A 12,044-nucleotide genomic window follows, 5' to 3' on the forward strand; every position below is an offset into this window, starting at 1 on the left:
AGAGGTAATGTATGGGCTGATAATGGCATGAGATCCAGAGAACGGCCCAGCAGCCTCCATATGGATGCATTTATATAGAGCCAGACCCATATAAGCTCTCTGAACTGTCACCACTTGACATGCAAAATGATTTAGGGAGGTTTCAGCCACTGTGTTGGGAATATTGGTGTGTGATGGTACTGATATATGGCTACTGGGAAATACAGTGACTAGATGAAAAAATGGCTATGGAAAATGGCATCTGTGTAATGCAGTTTCAAGGTATTTTCACACCCTCATGCTGAGCTCTTCGAGTTGAGCGTTTTGCTGTGCAAAACAGTTTATTTTGTTTGATGGATTGCGGTGAGTTCTGAGTCTGAATTGACTTTTCTACTGTTGTGATGTGGGAGACACATTTTGGCTCTGTCCTGTATTTTATTATTGTTCATTAATAATAATGCACTTTATTATTAAGTTAGGATTCCGACTTCTTTTCCCAGAATTGCGAGATATAAACTCACAATCTTGCAATTCTGACTTTTTCTTGCAATTGTGAGTTTATATCTCGCAATTCGTACTTCTTTTCTCAGAATTGTGAGATATAAACTCATAATTGCGAGTCCAGTTCTCACTTTATTTCTCAGAATTGTGAGTTTATATCTCACAATTCTGACTTTATAGCTTGCAATTGCGTGTTATAAAGTCAGAATTGCGAGATATAAACTCACAATTGTGAGAAAAATAGTCAGAATTGTGAGTTTATATCCCGCAATTCTGACTTTATAACACGCAATTGTGAGCTTATATCTCGCAATTCTGACTTTTTCTCACAATTGCAAGTTTATATTTCGCAATTCTGCCTTTTTTTCTCAGAATTGCATACTATAAACTTGCAGTTGTGAGTTATAAAGTCAGAATTGCGTGATATAAAGTCGCAATTGCGCGTTATATTTATATCTCGCAATTCTGACTTTATAACTCACAATTCTGACTTTATAACACGCAATTGCGACTTTATATCACTCAATTCTGACTTTATAACTCACAACTCTGACTTTATAACTTGCAATTGCAAGTTTATATCTCACAACTGACTTTATAACTCGCAATTGTGAGTTTATATTTCACAATTCTGACTTTATAACTCGCAATTGAAATCAGTCTAGGCAGTGGATCTTTTAGGCTGATGTGTCATTGATCATAGTCATGACTGAAAATATGTGACATTTTTCTTATCAAATATCACATATACAATTCACACACACATACATGTTTACTTAGATATCTAAATGGAGACATTGCATAGACTTCTATTGTTTTTTATATACAGCTAGTTATAATTACTGTAATCTAACCCCAACAGAAAACTTTTTGCATTTTTACCATTTAAAAAAGAATCTTTATTCACTTTATTTTTATAATCTTGTCGTTTTACAAATGAGGATGAGAATTTTGTCAGGTTTAGCTCAACATATCCCCCCCCCCCCCCCCCCCACACACACACACACACACACACACACACACACACACACACACACACACATCAATGTCATGTTTTCATTGTCTTAACTGCATTCCAGTGGTCTTCCATTAGGTTAAATCAGAATCCCACCCCCAATCTTTTCCCTTAACTCCATGAAACAGTCTCGGCCCGTGTAAGCCCTCAGATGATCCATTGCTGAGGGGACTAAGTGATACCCTTTCAAGAGAGGCCAGACATGCCTCGACCACACCACACCCTTTGTGTTCTGGACTAATCCAGCATGCACTTCAAGGCTGGGCCGGACTTCAGAGGAATCTACTATCAATCTAAAGAAGAGAAGAAAGAGCCTTAAATGAGTGAGTGAACCCCCCCCCCCCCCCCCCCCCCCAACACACTCTCGATGAATTACTGTGATAAGGTGCTCATCCTCATAACAGTCATTATTATATATTTGGTGAAGACATCAAAAGGTTCCTTGAATTTCAGGATGAACAAAAACCGGCTGATACTGATTTTGGAACCAAACGTGGACTACAAATTTAATTAAGTGAAAAAGAGTCAAGTGCAGTTTGCATTTACATTGTGTTTGGCCTAAAAAAGTAAGATTTTCAACACCATTACTCCAGTCTTCAGTGTCACATGATCCTTCAGAAATCATTCAAATATATTGATTTGATGCTCAAGAAATATTTTTTTTCCAGGATTTTTTGATGAATAGAAAGTTCAAAAGAACAGTATTTATTTGAAATAGAAATCTTTTGTAATATTATAAATGTCTTTACTGTCACTTTTGATCAAACTACTGCATCCTTGCTAGATAAAAGTAGTAATTTCTTTAAAAAAAAAAAAAATCTTATTGACGTCAAAAAGTAATTCAGGTATTCCACTGTAAAAAAAAAAAAAAAAAAAAAAATATATATATATATATATATATATATATATATATGTATTGTTGGTTTAACTTAAAAAAGTAAGTTACCTGATTGCCTTAAAATTTTGAGTTCATTGAAATTAAAAATTTGAGTAAATACAATGAAGGCAACTGGTTTAATAAATAGAAACTCAAAATATGATGTTATCTGAACCACATTAATTATCTAAGTTGATTTGACAAAAGATAAAAAGTTGTGATAACAAATCATGAAAATATTTTTTTACAGTGTATGCTATGGACAAAATGTGTAGTAATAGTAATATAGTAAAATAGTAATAGTAAAAATCTGTAATCTTGTGAGGACAGTTTTTGGTCCTCATGAGGAAATCGCTTATAAATCAATAATATAAACTGTTTTTTGAAATGTAAAAATGCAGAACGTTTTCTGTGATGGGTAGGTTTAGGGGTAGGGTTAGGAGATAGAAAATACAGTTTGTGCAGTATAAAAATCAATATGTCTATGGAAAGTCCCCATAAAATGTGTGTGTGTGTGTGTGTGTGTATCTCTGTGACACTGTTCCGTGTGTTGTAAAAGATGTCAGGTACACAAAACAACATCATTTCCTATAATTCTGGCCAGGATGTTGTCATGTGACCACATTCCATTCCCATGACATCATATAGGCTGAGTGAGTGAGCCGTGAGCGAGAGACGGATGATGTTGACAGCTCATCCCACAAACGTTTCGCATGCCCTCACTTCAAATGGGCCACGGTCAGCTTTGATGAGCGGCCTGTTTTTAGCAGCCCAGAAAGAACCATTAGTAACTGGATGGCACTCAGATCACAGACTGGAGTGAAAGACAGTGGACAGAAGCTACAAATAGTATTGTGTGAAGGTTTACCATCCATGAGGAAGAGACAGTGAAGGGACAAACATCGAGAGGAAGGACGTATAATGAACGAGAGAGAGAGAGAGAGCAGCATTCTCAGCTGTTGTGTTAGAGGACTAACTGGTGTTAGATTACCATAACACGACTCCCCATAAACCGTCGTCAGACGTCTTAATCAAAACTAAAGAGACATCCGGATTTGCTGCTCCTCATAAAGGGACCTATAATAGTTTACTGGTGTTTTTCAAAGAAGCACTTGTTTCTAATAAACTAAGATAAGGTTACACTTTCCTTCCAATTCTGTACATCCCTGCTGATAACAATATGAATATCTAAATGATCATTATTTGCTTTGTCGAATTGCTGTCAGATTGTACTGTGAAACTATTGCTCTGTTCCAAAACTTAGTAAGCTGTATACTGCCTAGTGCCTACATAGGCAGCTGTCTTCTAAGGGAGCATCCTAAACCTCATAGGTGACTAATCTGAATGTTCTGCACAGTGTTATTTGAGTTTTGTTTATATACTATTATAGTATTATTAATATTTTTTAGTTTTCATTTTCAGTTTAGGTGTCAGTCATTTTTTAAGTGCTTCTGTCATTTTTATTACTTTTTATTCCTATTTAGGTCTAATTTCTAATTATTTCAGTTGTAGTTTAAATAATTGTAGTACCTTAGCTTAAAATTAATTGAAGTTGCCAAGGCAGCATTTCTAATTTTCTGTGTAATTTTTTTTTATGTACTATTTTTATTTTATTTTATTTTATTTTATTTTTCAAAAACTATTTATAATAGTTTTAGTTTTAGTTAACAATAACATGGTATATACTGAGTAAAATATTATTATATTGTGTAATATATTGTGTAAAGTAGTCTTTTAAAGTAGTATTTAAAAATATTTTTATCTGTGTATTTTTGCTATTGAATGAAATATATTTATAAGAAACATTTATCTTTCGTTGTCTACCATTTTGGATGGATTTTTTTCACATAGCTCACTGAAGTGCATTTTAAGATCCAAAACAAGGTCTCTTATAAGGCGTCAAAATTATGCTGCCTACCTTTTGACACCATGTGCACCTCTGTTGCTACTACGTACATAGACAATTCACTTGGTTTTAGACCAGAACACATCATTAACAAGTAATTTCTCTGTACATTTGTGAATGTGTTTGTGTCATTCAGGCCCAACACTGCTATCGTCCTCTTTGGGGCTGACATGGGAGAGATCTTTTAAGGTCTTGTAGTTGTTTTAACCCCTGCTGCCTCTCAGCAGGTTAAGCCTACCCAAACATTCATCCTGTGGGTCAGCGACACCAATGACAACTTGCTTTAGTCTTTTCACGCAGCTCATTCCCACTGTGAGCTACATGACAGGAACAGCCACCGTCAGCCCTGCCATAGACCTAACTAGAAACTTCAGGTCCAACCACAGACCAATTAGACATCAGGTAATTACATTTTGTAGAGCAGACATTTATGGACTGACAGTGGTCCAAAATCCATATATATATATATATATATATATATTTTTTTATGTTATTATGATTATTTTTACTGAAACTTTGTATTGCAGCACTTCTGACTTATTCCGAATTATGAATCGCTTTTGTTATAATGTTTCTCATTCTTTAGTCACTTTGGAAATTGGCTGAATTATTGTAAAATGAAAAATATGAATCAGAATTAATAAGTTGACTGATTGACAGAATGGTCAATTGATTTGGATAAAAATGAATCCAAAATATTTTTTTTTATAATTGATGAATGCATAAAAGATAAAAAAAAAAATATATAAAATAAAATAAAATAATAAAATGGCACCTCAGTGGTAATGTTATTTTAGTAACACTGATACACTAGTTTTTATTAATAGTTTTAAGTTTTTATTTTTAGATTTTCGATCTTTTATTTTAATTTTTGTTAAATTGTGTCATGTGGTGTGATTATTCTTTTTATATGTCTATATAATTTTTTTTTAAATTTTTTTATTTCAGATTTAGTTTTAATTATTTTAGTACGTCAAGTTAATCTAAATGAAAATAAAAAGTGTTTTCTTGGCAACTAGCTGAAAGCTGAAGTTTTTTTTATAATATTTTATTTTATTTCAGTTAATGTTTATTTTATTTCAAGTAACAATTTTTAATGGTTTTAGTTTTTTAGTTAGCTATAATAACTCTGGATGGTAATATGTCACTCTAATGGTACAGTATGGTGCTAGTAACACTGAGGTCATGGGTTCAATTCCCAGGAAACATATCTTTGGATAAAACATACCTTGAATGCATTTATGTCATGTAAAATCAACCCGAACAGTACTATAACCAACATTTAAAATGTTTAAAAATGTTTTTTAAGGCGTTCTTTTATAGCCTATAGAGTCTGATTTAAAGTTGCATGTTGACAGAATCTAACAGCGCTGTATTCTTAAGCAGTGTCTCTGCCCCTCCTTCACTAAATGGAGTAATTATTAGCTGTCATTACCCTGCCCTCTGCCCCGATACAACTCAAAGAGAGGCGTCACTATCTGATCACTATGTAAATGCGGTTAGCTGTCTGCAGTAATGGATCAATGGAGCGGTGGATGGTCTGTGTGGGGGAGGACAGAGACTGTCGGCACTGCCTGTCTGTCTGTTCCCAGCAGGTCCACTGTCCCGTGCGTCTCCGAGGGAGGTGGGACAGGGCACGTCTACCAGCCCGGAGACTTGGGAAGAAAAAGCTTGAGGGGTTCAGGCCCGGGCTTGTTTGGAGGTCTTGGATTGCCAGGGCCTCTAGCCCCAAATTTGAATGTAAAATGAATGCAAATCTACAATGATTCAGGCAATTCAGTTGAATATACATTCTTTGATATGAGGGATACAACCCTTATGATTGCATTTCATTTTGTGACATTTATTTCATTATCTCATATGCTGCAATCATTTAACTGAAGCTAAAAGCAATGCCGATTGCATTTCAAACAATGCTAGAGTTTGTCCAGTATGGAACAGAAATACATTTGCATGAATTTGACTAATTTCAGGGCAGACTCCGTGTCTCTGGTAGTTGTTGGACTGCAGAAGGTCGGTTGTGTACATGTCAACAGTAGCAGAAGTGTGACTGTGATTAGCATGCTCTTTCTGGAGTGTGCAATACACAGTTGTTTAGCCACATTAGCTTTATCTAACACCATCAAAAGGCACATTATCTTCATGTTGTCATTGTAGTTGAGTGAAGTACATGTAGATTAGAATGCTTCATTGACTCATTAAAGTGGATCTGCTTCAGTTACTCTAGATGGGATACTATAGAGAGAACGATGCATTAATGTTGTTCTTCGGAGTTTGCAGTAGTGATTTGAGCCTCATCTAATCGTTCTGTCATGACGTCATGATGTTTGTAAGTTAACCTGGTGTGTTGTTTTGCATTAGGATATGAGCTTATATACTTCTCAAATTGTAGTCCTTATGTAGCTACATAACTTACTTTTGAAAAGCATACAACGGTTTCAAAAATTCACATTTGAGGCATGTGTAATTCATGTTGTAGAATAAAACATGAACATATTTTCAAATAATGTTAAGCACAGACCTTATAAAATTTCAATAAATTAAAAACCACTATTCTTAAAAGTCTATAGAGACTTCAGAGAGAACACAAATGTTTAACCTTTGGTCTTTTCTAGGTTTTTGGACAGCAGACTGAACAACTAGTCAAAATAATTTGCTGCTTTAATGGTGCATTCACATCATGTTGGAATTATATATGTATTGTATAAATATTTATGTAAAAATAAATACTTTACAAAAATATTATAAGATAATAATAAAATGCATAAATTATATAAAACATAAGAATAAAATAAGAATAAACATTTTAAATACAATTTGGAATATATATATATATAAATAAAACAAAAAAATCTACTAAAAAATTGACAGAAACCTTTTGACTAGATGTGTGTTATATTTTACTTTTTACAATAAAATAATTAACTTTTCAAAATCAATATTTAAATGAAATTTGGGAAATTTATATATACATTATATACTACCGTTCAAAAGTTTGGGGTCAGTAAGAATATATATATATATATATATATATATTGGAAAGAAATTAAATAAATTAATACTTTTTTTCAGCAAGGATGCATTAAATTGATAAAAAGTGACAGTAAAGACATTTATAATGTTACAAAAGATTTCTATTTCAGATAATAGCTGTTCTTTTGAACATTCTATTCATCAAAAAATCCTGAAATTTTTGACATTGATAATAATTATCAGAAATGTTTCTTGACCAGCAAATCAGCATATTAGAATGATTTCTGAAGGATCATGGATCATGGATAATGATGCTGAAAATTCAGCTCTGATCACAGGAATAAATAATGTTTTTTACATAAATATTTTACTGTTTTTTTTTGTTTTGTTTTAGATGCTGCCATTAAAATAAATAATTTCTGAGTCTAAGGCTGTATAAAGCTCAGAGAAAATCAAATTACTGTACTTCTGATGGCGTCAACCTCACAAAAATTCTGTTAAACCTATTTCTGATCTCTTGCATAGTCAATTGAAATCAGAAATTCCTTGCAGCTATTTAAAACTTTAGTTTATTTGATGCCTGCTATTAAAGAACCAATTAATCTTTGGCATTGGCTGTGCATCAACAGATTCATAAAGATTTGCTCAGGGCTGTGTACGTTTAAAATGAGTGGGTCTAAAACCTGAACGCTTTGCACTGAAATCGCTGGATGATATTATACACAACTGGGGCAAGTGTGCATGGTATGAGGTGTTTCGGCCAGCGCAACATCAATGAGTTTCTAGATTCAATAAATATAATGGGTCTGAATCAGTGGTTGAGCACTTTTAATGGGTCATAATAGTAGGAGGTCTGACATCGTAATGGCTCAATCTCTTCAGCTCTTTTATTAGGCCAATGCTAGAGGGCTGCATGTTCCCTAACACACACACAGCAATCATCTACATCACATATTGCTGACCCCAGCAGTCAATGGCAGTCACCTTTAATAAACAGAGCAATCGTTGAGCAATTACACCTAATGAAACGGCAGCTGAGAGGATGGTCTCATGTATAACACTATTATCTTTCATGCTGGTCCAGTTCTGCTCACTTAAAATGGAAAATTTAAAGGGCTGGAAAGGTGAAATGTCTCTTAGTCTCACTGGTTCTATCAAATTGTTGAGGTTTTAAAAGAAAATGTGTATGTGTACAAGTGTGTATTGCCTCAGATGTTTCTACTAAAATGGGAGCTGTGACATTTTTTGACATTCAGTACAAGGATAGAGATATAAAATTAAGGGGGAGATCATTGCTAAGATCATTTGGAAGAATGTAGTTAGAAATATTTGAGCTCATAGTGAGATCTCTGACTTTATTGCAGACTTTGGTGTCTTTTGAGCACAGTTTGAGACAGTGAAACTGAGGAGACATCTGCGAGATTACTGGGATCTTTTTCTCAATATGAACATCTGAGAAGTAGGAGACTTTAAGTCTCCATTTGCTCTCGATTTAAAGGCTATCTATTATGTTAATTTACAAAGTCTTGTTGTTTTAGAATAAGCTTTCATGCTTGAATGTTCAAAAAACACATTATTTTTCACATATTTGACATTGTTGCAGCTCCTCTCTTCCCAGTCTGCCAGTAACGCTCTGTTTATTTCCTGTCTCTATGAAGCCCCTCCTTCTGAAAAAACGCAATGCGCTCTGATTGGTCGGCTGGACTAGTGTGTTGTGATTGGTCAACCGCTTCGAGCGTGTTGGTGAAATGTCCTGCCCCTTAATAATTCGTCCCAAATTTAGCGATTCAGGTAGTCAGGAATAGTATTTTAGCCTTTAGTTAAATACGATTGTTACATTTATTTCTTATGCATCTGTTGTGATTATTTTATGATTATTTTAATTCCTTTTTTATTTAAAGCACTTTGAATTACCATATGTGCTATATAAATAAACTTGCCTTGCCTTAAAGGGGAACTTTTATGCCTTTAATATAAGTCTCTGGTGTCCCTATATGTGTCTGTGAAGTTTCAGCTCAAAGTACCCCACAGATCATTTATTATAGCTTGTCAAATTTGCCCCTATTTGGGTGTGAGCAAAAACACGCAGTTTTTGTGTGTGTCCCTTTAAATGCAAATGAGCTGCTGCTCCCGGCCCCCTTTCCAGAAAAGGGTGGAGCTTTAATACTTCGCGCTTTGAATACTCAACAACAACAAAGCTGGAGAATCTCATGCAGCCAAAATGGCGATTGTCAGTAATGGTGTTCAGCCTTACTGGTTCAAACCAGAGCCGACACTGATGGAGAGACAGACATTGTATATCTCCAGCTGCTACAGCGAGTAAACAGAAATGGCGGACTGCTGCAGCTCACTTAGGGCGTTATCTATGCTAGTAGGGCAGATATTTTTCATGTATGTCTTTGGCGGGAATTATTTAAATGAGGAATATTGTGATGTGTTCATTCCCAGAAGAAAACTCAAGTCTACAATCGATTCAGGAAACCGTGCTCACTGATATAGAGAATAACTCCCGCTGGAGTGACTTTGCTTTGTAACTTTGCAGACCTTTCTCATTAAGTTTTTCTTTCATATATATATATCAGAAAATATAAGCATCTTTCTTTAGTTAAGGGGGAAAAAGTAAGAATTTGAGTTTCACTTTTAGCTCAGAAATGATCATCCATGCACACAGACTATAAAAGATGTTTGTTTTTTTCCCTTCAAAAGTAAGAGGAAACCCCTAAAATAAAGCCGTGATTGTGCTGAGGTTACGTCTCTACTAGCGCGGATCTTCTTTGTTGTTTCTGATGCAATGCCAAGTTTACGCCTGCCCGTGGCACTGAAAGCTTTGTGAGAGGTAAGGTAACCTGCTCGGTAAGACAATACCTCATTTACCCCGACGCCTTTGCACAGGCCAGATCGAATAACTAGAAATTTGAGGGACAAAGCCATCGATAAGCTGAACCAAAGAGAATGGCCACTTAGCTGCTTGAGCGAGACCAAGAGATGCCAGAGAAATCTGAAGCTGGAGGTGGTGGGACAAGCCTTCAGATAAACAGTGTGAATCCTGACTGACAGCACACTGATTTCAGTATATTTGAGGAATCAGTCACTGCTAAGACAAAGGTTCTTTATTAACTGCTGTTCCTCAGGCTGGTGAAAGATTAGCAGAGCTTATCTTCAGATGCAGAAGAACATCTCTGAATTACGATCAATTTTTTCCTGGTTTCACTTGTACATTCAGTGGGTCCAAATGTCAGAGACCACCAGTGGAAATGCCTCTGTGAAAAGACATTATGATTAGCAGTGAAAGTTGGGTTATGACTACTGACAATATTTGTTTTCATTTGTTTTTTTTTGTTTTTTTTATTTCCTTATATTTGATTATTGACTGTATGATCCTATATACTATATGCTCAAGAATAAGCGATGCACACGCACCCGGACATCCACGTGATGTAAAAGAAAAAGTGATTCATCAGACCAGGCCACCTTCTTCCATTGCTCCGTGGTCCAGTTCTGATGCTCACGTGCCCACTGTTTGCGCTTTCCGCAGTGGACAGGGGTCAGCACAGGCACCCTGACTGGTCTGTGGCTATGCAGCTCCATACGCAACAAACCGTGATGCACTGTGTATTCTGACACCTTTCTATCAGAACCAGCATTAACTTCTTGAGCAATTTGAGCTACAGTAGCTCGTCTATTGGATCAGACCACGTGCATCAATGAGCCTTGGCCGCCCATGACCCTGTCGCCGGTTCACCACTGTTCCTTCCTTGGACCACAACTGCAGACCGGGAACACCCCACAAGAGCTGCCGTTTTGGAGATGCTCTGACCCAGTCATCTAGCCATCACAATTCGGCCCTTGTCAAACTCACTCAAATCCTTACGCTTGCCCATTTTTCATGCTTCTAACATATCAACTTCGAGGACAAAATGTTCACTTGCTGCCTAATATATCCCACCCACTAACAGGTGCCGTGATGTAGAGATAATGAGTGTTATTCACTTCACCTGTCAGTGCTCATAATGTTATGCCTGATTGGTGTGTGTGTATATATATATATATATATATATATATATATATATATAAATGGATTTTTAGACAGCTGAATATTATATTTCTATGATTTGGCAAGATTTATTACTGTTATCATGAAGCATATAGGTATATAAAACTGGTACTGGTAGCTGCTTAAAATAGCTCACACAAGAATGTGTCATATTTCATATTTATCCAATGAATATCAAACCAATTTGATAGTGAAAAGTGCATATATTATGGCGAGAATTCGCTCTAAAAATTAATGTGTTGGCTCAACAACAACAAAAAAATTAACGCAACAGTTTGCATCAATTTATTTGAGTTATGACAACTTAGAGTGAATTTACTTTTAACCAACAAACTACACTGAGTTAGAGGAACTTAATAATTTGTAGCATAAACACAAATTTTTAAGCTGATTACTCAAAAAAAAATAAGTCGCTCCAACTACCACATGCTAGCATAACTTATTTAACATGTATATTTAATGAACAAGTAAGATATTACTTGTCACTGGCATTAGCGCAGTCATTGCTTATAGAGTCAATGTAGTGTTTACCTTCATGTATCTACTCTTCAGCACAATGGTAACCACAAAACTTTACAGCATTACACAAACTCTTTTAAATGTCAAACATAACAACATTAAACACTAACAGGTGTTTCCCTTCACTAAAAACAAATAAATTAACACTTAATTTCAACATTTATTCTTCTTATGCAAAGCATGCTGGGATCTAGAAATCCACTGCCTAATTTCCAAAGTT

This window comes from Ctenopharyngodon idella, chromosome 12, assembly GCF_019924925.1.
Source record: "Ctenopharyngodon idella isolate HZGC_01 chromosome 12, HZGC01, whole genome shotgun sequence".
NCBI classification, from domain to species: domain Eukaryota; kingdom Metazoa; phylum Chordata; class Actinopteri; order Cypriniformes; family Xenocyprididae; genus Ctenopharyngodon; species Ctenopharyngodon idella.